The sequence below is a fragment of the Calonectris borealis genome, chromosome 11 (genome assembly GCF_964195595.1).
Source record: "Calonectris borealis chromosome 11, bCalBor7.hap1.2, whole genome shotgun sequence".
Classification (NCBI taxonomy): Eukaryota; Metazoa; Chordata; class Aves; order Procellariiformes; family Procellariidae; genus Calonectris; species Calonectris borealis.
In genome coordinates this window covers 25,778,865-25,795,620 of record NC_134322.1, presented here as the reverse complement: position 1 = coordinate 25,795,620, position 16,756 = coordinate 25,778,865, and positions in this window count along the sequence as shown.

The window sequence follows — 16,756 nt, the reverse complement described above, 5'->3', positions numbered from 1 at the left end:
AACCCGAGAAATTAAACCAGAGCCCGAGGAAGAAAACCAGAACCCGAGGAACAAAACCAGAGACCGAGGAACAAATGGTGGGTTTGAGGAACAAAACGAGACCCGTGGACCCAAACCAGAGCCCGAGGAGCTAAAGCAGAGCTGGAAGAACAAAACCAGAGCCCAGGGAACAAAACCAGCCCTCGAGGAAGAAAACCAGAGTCCAAGGAAGAAAACCAGAGCCCGAGGAAGACAACCAGAGCTAGAGGAGCAAAACCACAGCTCGAGGAACAAAACCAGAGCCCGAGGAAAGAAACCAGAGCCCGAGGAAAGAAACCAGAGCCCGAGGAAGAAAACCAGAGCCCGAGGAACAAAACCAGATCCCGAAGAACAAAAGGAGGGCCCGAGGAATAAAACGAGACCCCGAAGAACAAAACTAGCCCTCGAGGAAGAGAAGCAGAGCCCGAGGAAGAAAACGAGCTCCCGAGGAAGACAATGAGAGCTAGAGCAGCAAAACCACAGCTCGAGGAACAAAACGAGCTCCCGAGGAAAGAAACCAGAGCCCGAGGAACAAAACCAGATCGCGAAGAATAAAAGGAGGCCCCAAGGAACAAAACCAGAGCCCGTGGAATTATACTAGAGTCCGAGGAACAAAACCAGAGCCCGAGGAAAAAAAACAGAGCCTGAGGAACAAAACCAGAGCCAATGGAACTAAAACAGAGCTCGAGGAACAAAACCAGAACCCGAGAAATTAAACCAGAGCCTGAGGAAGAAAACCAGAACCCGAGGAACAAAACCAGAGATGGAGGAACAAATGGTGGGTTTGAGGAACAAAACGAGACCCGTGGACCCAAACCAGAGCCCGAGGAGCTAAAGCAGAGCTGGAAGAACAAAACCAGAGCCCAGGGAACAAAACCAGCCCTCGAAGAAGAAAACCAGAGCCCGAGGAAGAAAACCAGAGCCCGAGGAAGACAACCAGAGCTAGAGGAGCAAAACCACAGCTCGAGGAACAAAACCAGAGCCCAAGGAAAGAAACCAGAGCCCGAGGAACAAAAACGGGTCCCGAAGAACAAAAGGAGAGTCCAAGGAAGAAAACGAGACCCCGAGGAACAAAACTAGCCCTCGAGGAAGAATACCAGAGCCCGAGGAAGACAACGAGAGCTAGAGGAGCAAAACCACAGCTCGAGGAACAAAACCAGAGCCCGAGGAAAGAAACCAGAGCCCGAGGAAGAAAACCAGAGCCCGAGGAACAAAACCAGATCCCGAAGAACAAAAGGAGGGTCCGAGGAATAAAACGAGACCCCGAGGAACAGAACTAGCCCTCGAGGAAGAAAACCAGAGCCCGAGAAATTAAACCAGAGCCCGAGGAAGAAAACCAGAACCCGAGGAACAAAACCAGAGACCGAGGAAGAAATGGTGGGCCCGAGGAACAAAACGAGACCCATGGACCCAAACCAGAGCCCGAAGAGCTAAAGCAGAGCTGGAAGAACAAAACCAGAGCCCAGGGAACAAAACCAGAGCCCGAGGAACAAAACCAGAGCCCGAGGAAGACAACCAGAGCTAGAGGAGCAAAACCACAGCTCGAGGAAGACAACCAGAGCTAGAGGAGCAAAACCAGAGCCCGAGGAACGAAACCAGAGCCCGAGGAACAAAACCAGATTGCGAAGAAAAAAAGGAGGGCCCGAGGAATAAAACCAGACCCGGAGGAACAAAACTAGCCCTCGAGGAAGAAAAGCAGAGCCCGAGGAAGAAAACCAGAGCCCGAGGAAGACAACCAGAGCTAGAGGAGCAAAACCACAGCTCGAGGAACAAAACGAGCTCCGGAGGAAAGAAAACAGAGCCCGAGGAACAAAACCAGATCCCAAGGAACAAAACCAGATCGCGAAGAACAAAAAGAGGCCCCAAGGAACAAAACCAGAGCCCGTGGAATTATACTAGAGTCCGAGGAACAAAACCAGAGCCCGAGGAAAAAAAACAGAGCCTGAGGAACAAAACCAGAGCCAATGGAACTAAACCAGAGCTCGAGGAACAAAACCAGAACCCGAGAAATTAAACCAGAGCCCGAGGAAGAAAACCAGAACCCGAGGAACAAAACCAGAGACCGAGGAAGAAATGGTGGGCCCGAGGAACAAAACGAGACCCGTGGACCCAAACCAGAGCCCGAGGAGCTAAAGCAGAGCTGGAAGAACAAAACCAGAGCCCGGGGAACAAAACCAGCCCTCGAGGAAGAAAACCAGAGCCTGAGGAAGAAAACCAGAGCCCGAGTAAGACAACCAGAGCTAGAGGAGCAAAACCACAGCTCGAGGAACAAAACCAGAGCCCGAGGAAAGAAACCAGAGCCCAAGGAACAAAAACAGGTCCCGAAGAACAAAAGGAGGGCCCGAGGAATAAAACGAGACCCCGAGGAACAAAACTAGCCCTTGAGGAAGAAAACCAGAGCCCGAGGAAGACAACGAGAACTAGAGGAGCAAAACCACAGCTCAAGGAACAAAACGAGCTCCCGAGGAAAGAAACTAGAGCCCGAGGAACAAAAGCAGATCGCGAAGAACAAAACCAGATTGCGAAGAGCAAAAGGAGGCCCCAAGGAACAAAACCAGAGCCCGTGGAATTATACTAGAGTCCGAGGAACAAAACCAGAGCTCGAGGAAAAAAACCAGAGCCTGAGGAACAAAACCAGAGCCAATGGAACTAAACCAGAGCTCGAGGAACAAAACCAGAACCCGAGAAATTAAACCAGAGCCCGAGGAAGAAAACCAGAACCCGATGAACAAAACCAGAGACCGAGGCAGAAATGGTGGGCCCGAGGAACAAAACGAGACCCGTGGACCCAAACCAGAGCCGAGTAGCTAAAGCAGAGCTGGAAGAACAAAACCAGAGCCCGGGGAACAAAACCAGCCCTCGAGGAAGAAAACCAGAGCCCGAGGAAGAAAACCAGAGCCCGAGGAAGACAACGAGAGCTAGAGGAGCAAAACCACAGCTCGAGGAACAAAACCAGAGCCCGAGGAAAGAAACCAGAGCCCAAGGAACAAAAACAGGTCCCGAAGAACAAAAGGAGGGTCCGAGGAATAAAGCCAGAGACCGAGGAACAAAACTAGCCCTCGAGGAAGAATACCAGAGCCCGAGGAAGACAATGAGAGCTAGAGGAGCAAAACCACAGCTCGAGGAACAAAACCAGAGCCCGAGGAAAGAAACCAGAGCCCGAGGAACAAAACCAGATCCCGAGGAACAAAACCAGATCGCGAAGAACAAAAGGAGGCCCCGAGGAACAAAACCAGAGCCCGTGGAATTATACTAGAGTGCAAGGAACAAAACCAGAGCCCGAGGAAAAAAACCAGAGCCTGAGGAACAAAACCAGAGGCAATGGAACTAAACCAGAGCTCGAGGAACAAAACCAGAACCCGAGAAATTAAACCAGAGCCCGAGGAAGAACACCAGAACCCGAGGAACAAAACCAGAGACCGAGGAACAAATGGTGGGCCCGAGGAACAAAACGAGACCCATGGACCCAAACCAGAGCCCGAGGAGCTAAAGCAGAGCTGGAAGAAAAATACCAGAGCCCGGGGAACAAAACCAGAGCCCGAGGAAAAAAACCAGAGCCTGAGGAATAAAACCAGAGCCAATGGAACTAAACCAGAGCTCGAGGAACAAAACCAGAACCCGAGAAATTAAACCAGAGCCCGAGGAAGAAAACCAGAACCCGAGGAACAAAACCAGAGACCGAGGAAGAAATGGTGGGCCCGCGGAACAAAACGAGACCCGTGGACCCAAACCAGAGCCCGAGGAGCTAAAGCAGAGCTGGAAGAACAAAACCAGAGCCCGGGGAACAAAACCAGAGCCCGAGGAACAAAACCAGAGCCCGAGGAAGACAACCAGAGCTAGAGGAGCAAAACCACAGCTCGAGGAAGACAACCAGAGCTAGAGGAGCAAAACCAGAGCCCGAGGAACAAAACCAGATCGCGAAGAACAAAAGGAGGGCCCGAGGAATAAAACCAGACCCCGAGGAACAAAACTAGCCCTCGAGCAAGAAAAGCAGAGCCCGAGGAAGAAAACCAGAGCCCGAGGAAGACAACGAGAGCTAGAGGAGCAAAACCCCAGCTCGAGGAACAAAACGAGCTCCCGAGGAAAGAAACGAGAGCCCGAGGAAGAAAACCAGAGCCCAAGGAACAAAACCAGATCCCGAAGAACAAAAGGAGGGCCCGAGGAATAAAACCAGACCCCAAGAAACAAAACTAGCCCTCGAGGAAGAAAAGCAGGGCCCGAGGAAGAACACCAGCGCCCGAGGAAGACAACCAGAGCTAGAGGAGCAAAACCACAGCTCGAGGAACAAAACCAGAGCCCGAGGAAAGAAACCAGAGCCTGAGGAACGAAACCAGATCCCGAGGAACAAAACCAGATCCCGAAGAACAAAAGGAGGGCCCGAGGAAAAAAAACAGAGCCCGAGGAACAAAACTAGCCCTCGAGGAAGGAAACCAGAGCCCGAGGAAAGAAACCAGAGCCCGAGGAACAAAAACAGGTCCCGAAGAACAAAAGGAGGGTCCTAGGAATAAAATGAGACCCCGAGGAACAAAACTAGCCCTCAAGGAATAATACCAGAGCCTGAGGAAGACAACCAGAGCTAGAGGAGCAAAACCACAGCTCAAGGAATAAAACCAGAGCCCGAGGAACAAAACTAGACCTCGAGGAAGAAAACCAGAGCCCAAGGAAGAAAACCAGAGCCCGAGGAAGACAACCAGAGCTAGAGGAGCAAAACCACAGCTCGAGGAACAAAACCAGAGCCCGAGGAAAGAAACCAGAGCCCGAGGAAGAAAACCAGATCCCGAGGAACAAAACCAGATCGCGAAGAACAAAAAGAGGCCCCAAGGAACAAAACCAGAGCCCGTGGAATTATACTAGAGTCCGAGGAACAAAACCAGAGCCCGAGGAAAAAAACCAGAGCCTGAGGAACAAAACCAGAGCCAATGGAACTAAACCAGAGCTCGAGGAACAAAACCAGAACCCGAGAAATTAAACCAGAGCCCGGGGAAGAACCCCAGAACCCGAGGAACAAAATCAGAGACGGAGGAACAAATGGTGGGCCCGAGGAACAAAACGAGACCCGTGGACCCAAACCAGAGCCCGAGGAGCTAAAGCAGAGCTGGAAGAACAAAACGAGAGCCCGGGGAGCAAAACCAGAGCCCGAGGAAAAAAACCAGAGCCTGAGGAATAAATCCAGAGCCAATGGAACTAAACCAGAGCTCGAGGAACAAAACCAGAACCCGAGAAATTAAACTAGAGCCCGAGGAAGAAAACCAGAACCCGAGGAACAAAATCAGAGACCGAGGAAGAAATGGTGGATCCGAGGAACAAAATGAGACCCGTGGACTCAAACCAGAGCCCGAGGAGCTAAAGCAGAGCTGGAAGAACAAAACCAGAGCCCGGGGAACAAAACCAGAGCCCGAGGTACAAAACCAGAGCCCGAGGAACAAAACCAGAGCTAGAGGAGCAAAACCACAGCTCGAGGAAGACAACCAGAGCTAGAGGAGCAAAACCAGAGCCCGAGGAACAAAACCAGATCGCGAAGAACAAAAGGAGGGCCCGAGGAATAAAACCAGACCCGGAGGAACAAAACTAGCCCTCGAGGAAGAAAAGCAGAGCCCGAGGAAGAAAACCAGAGCCCGAGGAAGACAACCAGAGCTAGAGGAGCAAAACCACAGCTCGAGGAACAAAACGAGCTCCCGAGGAAAGAAACCAGAGCCCGAGGAACAAAACCAGATCCCGAGGAACAAAACCAGATTGCGAAGAATAAAAGGAGGCCCCAAGGAACAAAACCAGAGCCCGTGGAATTATACTAGAGTCCGAGGAACAAAACCAGAGCCCGAGGAAAAAAACCAGAGCCTGAAAAAAAAACCAGAGCCAATGGAACTAAACCAGAGCTCGAGGAACAAAACCAGAACCCGAGAAATTAAACCAGAGCCCGAGGAAGAAAACCAGAACCAGAGGAACAAAACCAGAGACCGAGGAAGAAATGGTGGGCCCGAGGAACAAAACGAGACCCGTGGACCCAAACCAGAGCCCGAGGAGCTAAAGCAGAGCTGGAAGAACAAAACCAGAGCCCGGGGAACAAAACCAGCCTTCGAGGACGAAAACCAGAGACCGAGGAAGAAAACCAGAGGCCGAGGAAGACAACCAGAGCTAGAGGAGCAAAACCACAGCTCGAGGAACAAAACCAGAGCCCGAGGAAAGAAACCAGAGCCTGAGGAACGAAACCAGATCCCGAGGAACAAAACCAGATCCCGAAGAACAAAAGGAGGGCCCGAGGAAAAAAAACAGAGCCCGAGGAACAAAACTAGCCCTCGAGGAAGGAAACCAGAGCCCGAGGAAAGAAACCAGAGCCCGAGGAACAAAAACAGGTCCCGAAGAACAAAAGGAGGGTCCTAGGAATAAAATGAGACCCCGAGGAACAAAACTAGCCCTCAAGGAATAATACCAGAGCCTGAGGAAGACAACCAGAGCTAGAGGAGCAAAACCACAGCTCAAGGAATAAAACCAGAGCCCGAGGAACAAAACTAGACCTCGAGGAAGAAAACCAGAGCCCGAGGAAGAAAACCAGAGCCCGAGGAAGACAACCAGAGCTAGAGGAGCAAAACCACAGCTCGAGGAACAAAACCAGAGCCCGAGGAAAGAAACCAGAGCCCGAGGAACAAAACCAGATCCCGAGGAACAAAACCAGAGCCCGGGGAACAAAACCAGCCCTCGAGGAAGAAAACCAGAGCCCGAGGAAGAAAACCAGAGCCCGAGGAAGAAAACCAGAGCCCGAGGAAGACAACCAGAGCTAGAGGAGCAAAACCACAGCTCGAGGAACAAAACCAGAGCCCGAGGAAAGAAACCAGAGCCCGAGGAACAAAAACAGGTACCGAAGAACAAAAGGAGGGTCCGAGGAAGAAAACGAGACCCCGAGGAACAAAACTAGCCCTCGAGGAAGAATACCAGAGCCCGAGGAAGACAACCAGAGCTAGAGGAGCAAAACCACAGCTCAAGGAACAAAACCAGAGCCCAAGGAAAGAAACCAGAGCCCGAGGAAAGAAACCAGAGCCCGAGGAAGAAAACCAGAGCCCGAGGAACAAAACCAGATCCCAAAGAACAAAAGGAGGGCCCGAGGAATAAAACGAGACCCCGAGGAACAAAACTAGCCCTCGAGGAAGAAAAGCAGAGCCCGAGGAAGAAAACCAGAGCCCGAGGAAGACAACCAGAGCTAGAGGAGCAAAACCACAGCTCGAGGAACAAAACGAGCTCCCGAGGGAAGAAACCAGAGCCCGAGGAAGAAAACCAGATCGCGAAGAATAAAAGGAGGCCCCGAGGAACAAAACCAGAGCCCGTGGAATTATACTAGAGTCCGACGAACAAAACCAGAGCCCGAGGAAAAATAACAGAGCCTGAGGAACAAAACCAGAGCCAATGGAACTAAACCAGAGCTCGAGGAACAAAACCAGAACCCGAGAAATTAAACCAGAGCCCGAGGAAGAAAACCAGAACCCAAGGAACAAAACCAGAGACGGAGGAACAAATGGTGGGCCTGAGGAACAAAACGAGACCCATGGACCCAAACCAGAGCCCGAGGAGCTAAAGCAGAGCTGGAAGAACAAAACCAGATCCTGGGCAACAAAACGAGCCCTCGAGGAAGAAAACCAGAGCCCGAGGAAGACAACGAGAGCTAGAGGAGCAAAACCACAGCTCGAGGAACAACACCAGAGCCCGAGGAAAGAAACCAGAGCCCGAGGAACAAAACCAGAGCCTGAGGAACAAAACCAGATCGCGAAGAATAAAAGGAGGCCCCGAGGAACAAAACCAGAGCCCGTGGAATTATACTAGAGTGCGAGGAACAAAACCAGAGCCCGAGGAAAAAAACCAGAGCCTGAGGAACAAAACCAGAGCCTGAGGAACAAAACCAGAGCCAATGGAACTAAAACAGAGCTCGAGGAACAAAACCAGAACCCGAGGAACAAAACCAGAGACGGAGGAACAAATGGTGGTCCTGAGGAACAAAACGAGACCCGTGGACCCAAACCAGAGCCCGAGGAGCTAAAGCAGAGCTGGAAGAACAAAACCAGATCCTGGGCAACAAAACCAGCCCTCGAAGAAGAAAAGCAGAGCCCGAGGAAGGAAACCAGAGCCCGAGGAAGACAACGAGAGCTAGAGGAGCAAAAGCACAGCTCGAGGAACAAAACCAGAGCCCGAGGAAAGAAACCAGAGCCTGAGGAACGAAACCAGATCCCGAGGAACAAAACCAGATCGCGAAGAACAAAAGGAGGGCCCAAGGAATAAAACCAGAGCCCGAGGAACAAAACTAGCCCTCGAGGAAGAAAACCAGAGCCCGAGGAAGACAACCAGAGCTAGAGGAGCAAAACCACAGCTCCAGGAACATAACCAGAGCCCGAGGAAAGAAACCGGAGCCCAAGGAACAAAAACAGGTCCCGAAGAACAAAAGGAGGGTCCGAGGAATAAAACGAGACCCCGAGGAACAAAACTAGACCTCGAGGAAGAATACCAGAGCCCGAGGAAGACAACCAGAGCCCGAGGAAGACAACGAGAGCTAGAGGAGCAAAATCACAGCTCGAGGAACAAAACTAGCTCCCGAGGAAAGAAACCAGAGCCCGAGGAACAAAACCAGATCCTGAAGAACAAAACCAGATCCCGAAGAAGAAAAGGAGGGCCCGAGGAATAAAAGGAGACCCCGAGGAACAAAACTAGCCCTCGAGGAAGAAAAGCAGAGCCCGAGGAAGAAAACCAGAGCCCGAGGAAGACAACCAGAGCTAGAGGAGCAAAACCACAGCTCGAGGAACAAAACGAGCTCCCGAGGAAAGAAACCAGAGCCCGAGGAACAAAACCAGATCCCGAGGAACAAAACCAGATCGCGAAGAACAAAAGGAGGCCCCAAGGAACAAAACCAGAGCCCGTGGAATTATACTAGAGTCCAAGGAACAAAACCAGAGCCCGAGGAAAAAAAACAGAGCCTGAGGAACAAAACCAGAGCCAATGGAACTAAAGCAGAGCTCGAGGAACAAAACCAGAACCCGAGAAATTAAACCAGAGCCCGAGGAAGAAAACCAGAACCCGAGGAACAAAACCAGAGACCGAGGAAGAAATGGTGGGCCTGAGGAACAAAACGAGACCCGTGGACCCAAACCAGAGCCCGAGGAGTTAAAGCAGAGCTGGAAGAACAAAACCAGAGCCCGGGGAACAAAACCAGCCCTCGAGGAAGAAAACCAGAGCCCGAGGAAGAAAACCAGAGCCCGAGGAAGAAAACCAGAGCCCGAGGAAGACAACCAGAGCTAGAGGAGCAAAACCACAGCTCAAGGAAGAAAACCAGAGCCCGAGGAAAGAAACCAGAGCCCAAGGAACAAAAACAGGTCCCGACGAATAAAAGGAGGGTCCGAGGGAGAAAACGAGACCCCGAGGAACAAAACTAGCCCTCGAGGAAAAATACCAGAGCCCGAGGAAGACAACCAGAGCTAGAGGAGCAAAACCACAGCTCGAGGAACAAAACCAGAGCCCGAGGAAAGAAACCAGAGCCCGAGGAAGAAAACCAGAGCCCGAGGAACAAAACCAGATCCCAAAGAACAAAAGGAGGGCCCGAGGAATAAAACGAGACCCCGAGGAACAAAACTAGCCCTCGAGGAAGAAAAGCAGAGCCCGAGGAAGAAAACCAGAGCCCGAGGAAGACAACCAGAGCTAGAGGAGCAAAACCACAGCTCGAGGAACAAAACGAGCTCCCGAGGAAAGACACCAGAGCCCGAGGAACAAAACCAGATCCCGAGGAACAAAACCAGATCCCGAAGAAGAAAAGGAGGGCCCGAGGAATAAAACAATACCACGAGGAACAAAACTAGCCCTCGAGGAAAAAAAGCAGAGCCCGAGAAAGAAAACCAGAGCCCGAGGAAGACAACGAGAGCTAGAGGAGCAAAACCACAGCTCGAGGAACAAAACGAGCTCCCGAGGAAAGAAACCAGAGCCCGAGGAACAAAACCAGATCGCGAAGAATAAAAGGAGGCCCCGAGGAACAAAACCAGAGCCCGTGGAATTATACTAGAGTCCGAGGAACAAAACCAGAGCCCGAGGTAAAAAAACAGAGCCTGAGGAACAAAACCAGAGCCAATGGAACTAAACCAGAGCTCGAGGAACAAAACCAGAACCCGAGAAATTAAACCAGAGCCCGAGGAAGAAAACCAGAACCCGAGGAACAAAACCAGAGACCGAGGAAGAAATGGTGGGCCCGAGGAACAAAACGAGACTGTTGGACCCAAACCAGAGCCTGAGGAGCTAAAGCAGAGCTGGAAGAACAAAACCAGAGCCCGAGCAACAAAATCAGCCCTCGAGGAAGAAAACCAGAGCCCGAGGAAGACAACCAGAGCCCGAGGAAGACAACCAGAGCTAGAGGAGCAAAACCACAGCTCGAGGAACAAAACCAGAGCCCGAGGAAAGAAACCGGAGCCCAAGGAACAAAAACAGGTCCCGAAGAACAAAAGGAGGGTCCGAGGAATAAAACGAGACCCCGAGGAACAAAACTAGACCTCGAGGAAGAAAAACAGAGCCCGAGGAAGAAAACCAGAGCCCGAGAAAGACAACGAGAGCTAGAGCAGCAAAACCACAGCTCGAGGAACAAAACGAGCTCCCGAGGAAAGAAACCAGAGCCCGAGGAACAAAACCAGATCCCGAAGAACAAAACCAGATCCCGAAGAAGAAAAGGAGCGCCCGAGGAATAAAACAAGACCCCGAGGAACAAAACTAGCCCTCGAGGAAGAAAAGCAGAGCCCGAGGAAGAAAACTAGAGCCCGAGGAAGACAACCAGAGCTAGAGGAGCAAAACCACAGCTCGAGGAACAAAACGAGCTCCCGAGGAAAGAAACCAGAGCCCGAGGAACAAAACCAGAGCCTGAGGAACAAAACCAGATTGCGAAGAATAAAAGGAGGCCCCGAGGAACAAAACCAGAGCCCGTGGAATTATACTAGAATCCGAGGAACAAAACCAGAGCCCGAGGAAAAAAACCAGAGCCTGAGGAACAAAACCAGAGCCTGAGGAACAAAACCAGAGCCAATGGAACTAAAACAGAGCTCGAGGAACAAAACCAGAACCCGAGAAATTAAACCAGAGCCCGAGGAACAAAACCAGAGACCGAGGAACAAAACCAGAGACGGAGGAACAAATGGTGGTCCTGAGGAACAAAACGAGACCCGTGGACCCAAACCAGAGCCCGAGGAGCTAAAGCAGAGCTGGAAGAACAAAACCAGATCCTGGGCAACAAAACCAGCCCTCGAAGAAGAAAAGCAGAGCCCGAGGAAGGAAACCAGAGCCCGAGGAAGACAACGAGAGCTAGAGGAGCAAAACCACAGCTCGAGGAACAAAACCAGAGCCCGAGGAAAGAAACCAGAGCCTGAGGAACGAAACCAGATCCCGAGGAACAAAACCAGATCGCGAAGAACAAAAGGAGGGCCCAAGGAATAAAACCAGAGCCCGAGGAACAAAACTAGCCCTCGAGGAAGAAAACCAGAGCCCGAGGAAGACAACCAGAGCTAGAGGAGCAAAACCACAGCTCCAGGAACATAACCAGAGCCCGAGGAAAGAAACCGGAGCCCAAGGAACAAAAACAGGTCCCGAAGAACAAAGGAGGGTCCGAGGAATAAAACGAGACCCCGAGGAACAAAACTAGCCCTCGAGGAAGAATACCAGAGCTCGAGGAAGACAACCAGAGCCCGAGGAAGACAACGAGAGCTAGAGGAGCAAAACCACAGCTCGAGGAACAAAACGAGCTCCCGAGGAAAGAAACCAGAGCCCGAGGGACAAAACCAGATCCTGAAGAACAAAACCAGATCCCGAAGAAGAAAAGGAGGGCCCGAGGAATAAAAGGAGACCCCGAGGAACAAAACTAGCCCTCGAGGAAGAAAAGCAGAGCCCGAGGAAGAAAACCAGAGCCCGAGGAAGACAACCAGAGCTAGAGGAGCAAAACCACAGCTCGAGGAACAAAACGAGCTCCCGAGGAAAGACACCAGAGCCCGAGGAACAAAACCAGATCCCGAGGAACAAAACCAGATTGCGAAGAATAAAAGGAGGCCCCGAGGAACAAAACCAGAGCCCGTGGAATTATACTAGAGTCCGAGGAACAAAACCAGAGCCCGAGGAAAAAAACCAGAGCCTGAGGAACAAAACCAGAGCCTGAGGAACAAAACCAGAGCCAATGGAACTAAAACAGAGCTCGAGGAACAAAACCAGAACCCGAGAAATTAAACCAGAGCCCGAGGAAGAAAACCAGAACCCGAGGAACAAAACAAGAGACGGAGGAACAAATGGTGGGCCTGAGGAACAAAACGAGACCCGTGGACCCAAACCAGAGCCCGAGGAGTTAAAGCAGAGCTGGAAGAACAAAACCAGAGCCCGGGGAACAAAACCAGCCCTCGAGGAAGAAAACCAGAGCCCGAGGAAGAAAACCAGAGCCCGAGGAAGAAAACCAAAGCCCGAGGAAGACAACCAGAGCTAGAGGAGCAAAACCACAGCTCAAGGAAGAAAACCAGAGCCCGAGGAAAGAAACCGGAGCCCAAGGAACAAAAACAGGTCCCGACGAATAAAAGGAGGGTCCGAGGGAGAAAACGAGACCCCGAGGAACAAAACTAGCCCTCGAGGAAAAATACCAGAGCCCGAGGAAGACAACCAGAGCTAGAGGAGCAAAACCACAGCTCGAGGAACAAAACCAGAGCCCGAGGAAAGAAACCAGAGCCCGAGGAAGAAAACCAGAGCCCGAGGAACAAAACCAGATCCTGAAGAACGAAAGGAGGGCCCGAGGAATAAAAGGAGACCCCGAGGAACAAAACTAGCCCTCGAGGAAAAAAAGCAGAGCCCGAGGAAGAAAACCAGGTCCCGAGGAAGACAACCAGAGCTAGAGGAGAAAAACCACAGCTCGAGGAACAAAACGAGCTCCCGAGGGAAGAAACCAGAGCCCGAGGAAGAAAACCAGATCGCGAAGAACAAAAGGAGGCCCCGAGGAACAAAACCAGAGCCCGTGGAATTATACTAGAGTCCGACGAACAAAACCAGAGCCCGAGGAAAAAAAACAGAGACTGAGGAACAAAACCAGAGCCAATGGAACTAAACCAGAGCTCGAGGAACAAAACCAGAACCCGAGAAATTAAACCAGAGCCCGAGGAACAAAACCAGAACCCAAGGAACAAAACCAGAGACGGAGGAACAAATGGTGGTCCTGAGGAACAAAACGAGACCCATGGACCCAAACCAGAGCCCGAGGAGCTAAAGCAGAGCTGGAGGAACAAAACCAGATCCTGGGCAACAAAACGAGCCCTCGAGGAAGAAAACCAGAGCCCGAGGAAGACAACGAGAGCTAGAGGAGCAAAACCACAGCTCGAGGAACAAAACCAGAGCCCGAGGAAAGAAACCAGAGCCCGAGGAACAAAACCAGAGCCTGAGGAACAAAACCAGATCGCGAAGAATAAAAGGAGGCCCCGAGGAACAAAACCAGAGCCCGTGGAATTATACTAGAGTGCGAGGAACAAAACCAGTGCCCGAGGAAAAAAAACAGAGCCTGAGGAACAAAACCAGAGCCTGAGGAACAAAACCAGAGCCAATGGAACTAAAACAGAGCTCGAGGAACAAAACCAGAACCCGAGAAATTAAACCAGAGCCCGAGGAAGAACACCAGAACCCGAGGAACAAAACCAGAGACAGAGGAACAAATGGTGGTCCTGAGGAACAAAACGAGACCCGTGGACCCAAACCAGAGCCCGAGGAGCTAAAGCAGAGCTGGAAGAACAAAACCAGATCCTGGGCAACAAAACCAGCCCTCGAAGAAGAAAAGCAGAGCCCGAGGAAGGAAACCAGAGCCCGAGGAAGACAACGAGAGCTAGAGGAGCAAAACCACAGCTCGAGGAACAAAACCAGAGCCCGAGGAAAGAAACCAGAGCCTGAGGAACGAAACCAGATCCCGAGGAACAAAACCAGATCGCGAAGAACAAAAGGAGGGCCCAAGGAATAAAACCAGAGCCCGAGGAACAAAACTAGCCCTCGAGGAAGAAAACCAGAGCCCGAGGAAGACAACCAGAGCTAGAGGAGCAAAACCACAGCTCGAGGAACATAACCAGAGCCCGAGGAAAGAAACCGGAGCCCAAGGAACAAAAACAGGTCCCGAAGAACAAAAGGAGGGTCCGAGGAATAAAACGAGACCCCGAGGAACAAAACTAGCCCTCGAGGAAGAAAAGCAGAGCCCGAGGAAGACAACCAGAGACCGAGGAAGACAACCAGAGCTAGAGGAGCAAAACCACAGCTCGAGGAACAAAACGAGCTCCCGAGGAAAGAAACCAGAGCCCGAGGAACAAAACCAGATCCTGAAGAACAAAACCAGATCCCGAAGAAGAAAAGGAGGTCCCGAGGAATAAAAGGAGACCCCGAGGAACAAAACTAGCCCTCGAGGAAGAAAAGCAGAGCCCGAGGAAGAAAACCAGAGCCCGAGGAAGACAACCAGAGCTAGAGGAGCAAAACCACAGCTCGAGGAACAAAACGAGCTCCCGAGGAAAGAAACCAGAGCCCGAGGAACAAAACCAGATCCCGAGGAACAAAACCAGATCCCGAAGAAGAAAAGGAGGGCCCGAGGAATAAAACAATACCACGAGGAACAAAACTAGCCCTCGAGGAAAAAAAGCAGAGCCCGAGAAAGAAAACCAGAGCCCGAGGAAGACAACGAGAGCTAGAGGAGCAAAACCACAGCTCGAGGAACAAAACGAGCTCCCGAGGAAAGAAACCAGAGCCCGAGGAACAAAACCAGATCGCGAAGAATAAAAGGAGGCCCCGAGGAACAAAACCAGAGCCCGTGGAATTATACTAGAGTCCGAGGAACAAAACCAGAGCCCGAGGTAAAAAAACAGAGCCTGAGGAACAAAACCAGAGCCAATGGAACTAAACCAGAGCTCGAGGAACAAAACCAGAACCCGAGAAATTAAACCAGAGCCCGAGGAAGAAAACCAGAACCCGAGGAACAAAACCAGAGACCGAGGAAGAAATGGTGGGCCCGAGGAACAAAACGAGACCGTTGGACCCAAACCAGAGCCTGAGGAGATAAAGCAGAGCTGGAAGAACAAAACCAGAGCCCGAGCAACAAAACCAGCCCTCGAGGAAGAAAACCAGAGCCCGAGGAAGACAACCAGAGCCCGAGGAAGACAACCAGAGCTAGAGGAGCAAAACCACAGCTCGAGGAACAACACCAGAGCCCGAGGAAAGAAACCGGAGCCCAAGGAACAAAAACAGGTCCCGAAGAACAAAAGGAGGGTCCGAGGAATAAAACGAGACCCCGAGGAACAAAACTAGACCTCGAGGAAGAAAAGCAGAGCCCGAGGAAGAAAACCAGAGCCCGAGAAAGACAACGAGAGCTAGAGCAGCAAAACCACAGCTCGAGGAACAAAACGAGCTCCCGAGGAAAGAAACCAGAGCCCGAGGAACAAAACCAGATCCCGAAGAACAAAACCAGATCCCGAAGAAGAAAAGGACGGCCCGAGGAATAAAACAAGACCCCGAGGAACAAAACTAGCCCTCGAGGAAGAAAAGCAGAGCCCGAGGAAGAAAACTAGAGCCCGAGGAAGACAACGAGAGCAAGAGGAGCAAAACCACAGCTCGAGGAACAAAACGAGCTCCCGAGGAAAGAAACCAGAGCCCGAGGAAAAAAACCAGAGCCTGAGGAACAAAACCAGATTGCGAAGAATAAAAGGAGGCCCCGAGGAACAAAACCAGAGCCCGTGGAATTATACTAGAATCCGAGGAACAAAACCAGAGCCCGAGGAAAAAAACCAGAGCCTGAGGAACAAAACCAGAGCCTGAGGAACAAAACCAGAGCCAATGGAACTAAAACAGAGCTCGAGGAACAAAACCAGAACCCGAGAAATTAAACCAGAGCCCGAGGAAGAAAACCAGAACCCGAGGAACAAAACCAGAGACGGAGGAACAAATGGTGGGCCTGAGGAACAAAACGAGACCCGTGGACCCAAACCAGAGCCCGAGGAGTTAAAGCAGAGCTGGAAGAACAAAACCAGAGCCCGGGGAACAAAACCAGCCCTCGAGGAAGAAAACCAGAGCCCGAGGAAGAAAACCAGAGCCCGAGGAAGAAAACCAGAGCCCGAGGAAGACAACCAGAGCTAGAGGAGCAAAACCACAGCTCAAGGAAGAAAACCAGAGCCCGAGGAAAGAAACCAGAGCCCAAGGAACAAAAACAGGTCCCGACGAATAAAAGGAGGGTCCGAGGGAGAAAACGAGACCCCGAGGAACAAAACTAGACCTCGAGGAAAAATACCAGAGCCCGAGGAAGACAACCAGAGCTAGAGGAGCAAAACCACAGCTCGAGGAACAAAACCAGAGCCCGAGGAAAGAAACCAGAGCCCGAGGAAGAAAACCAGAGCCCGAGGAACAAAACCAGATCCTGAAGAACGAAAGGAGGGCCCGAGGAATAAAAGGAGACCCCGAGGAACAAAACTAGCCCTCGAGGAAAAAAAGCAGAGCCCGAGGAAGAAAACCAGCGCCCGAGGAAGACAACCAGAGCTAGAGGAGCAAAACCACAGCTCGAGGAACAAAACGAGCTCCCGAGGAAAGAAACCAGAGCCCGAGGAACAAAACCAGATCCCGAGGAACAAAACCAGATCCCGAAGAAGAAAAGGAGGGCCCGAGGAATAAAACAATACCACGAGGAACAAAACTAGCCCTCGAGGAAAAAAAGCAGAGCCCGAGAAAGAAAACCAGAGCCCGAGGAAGACAACGA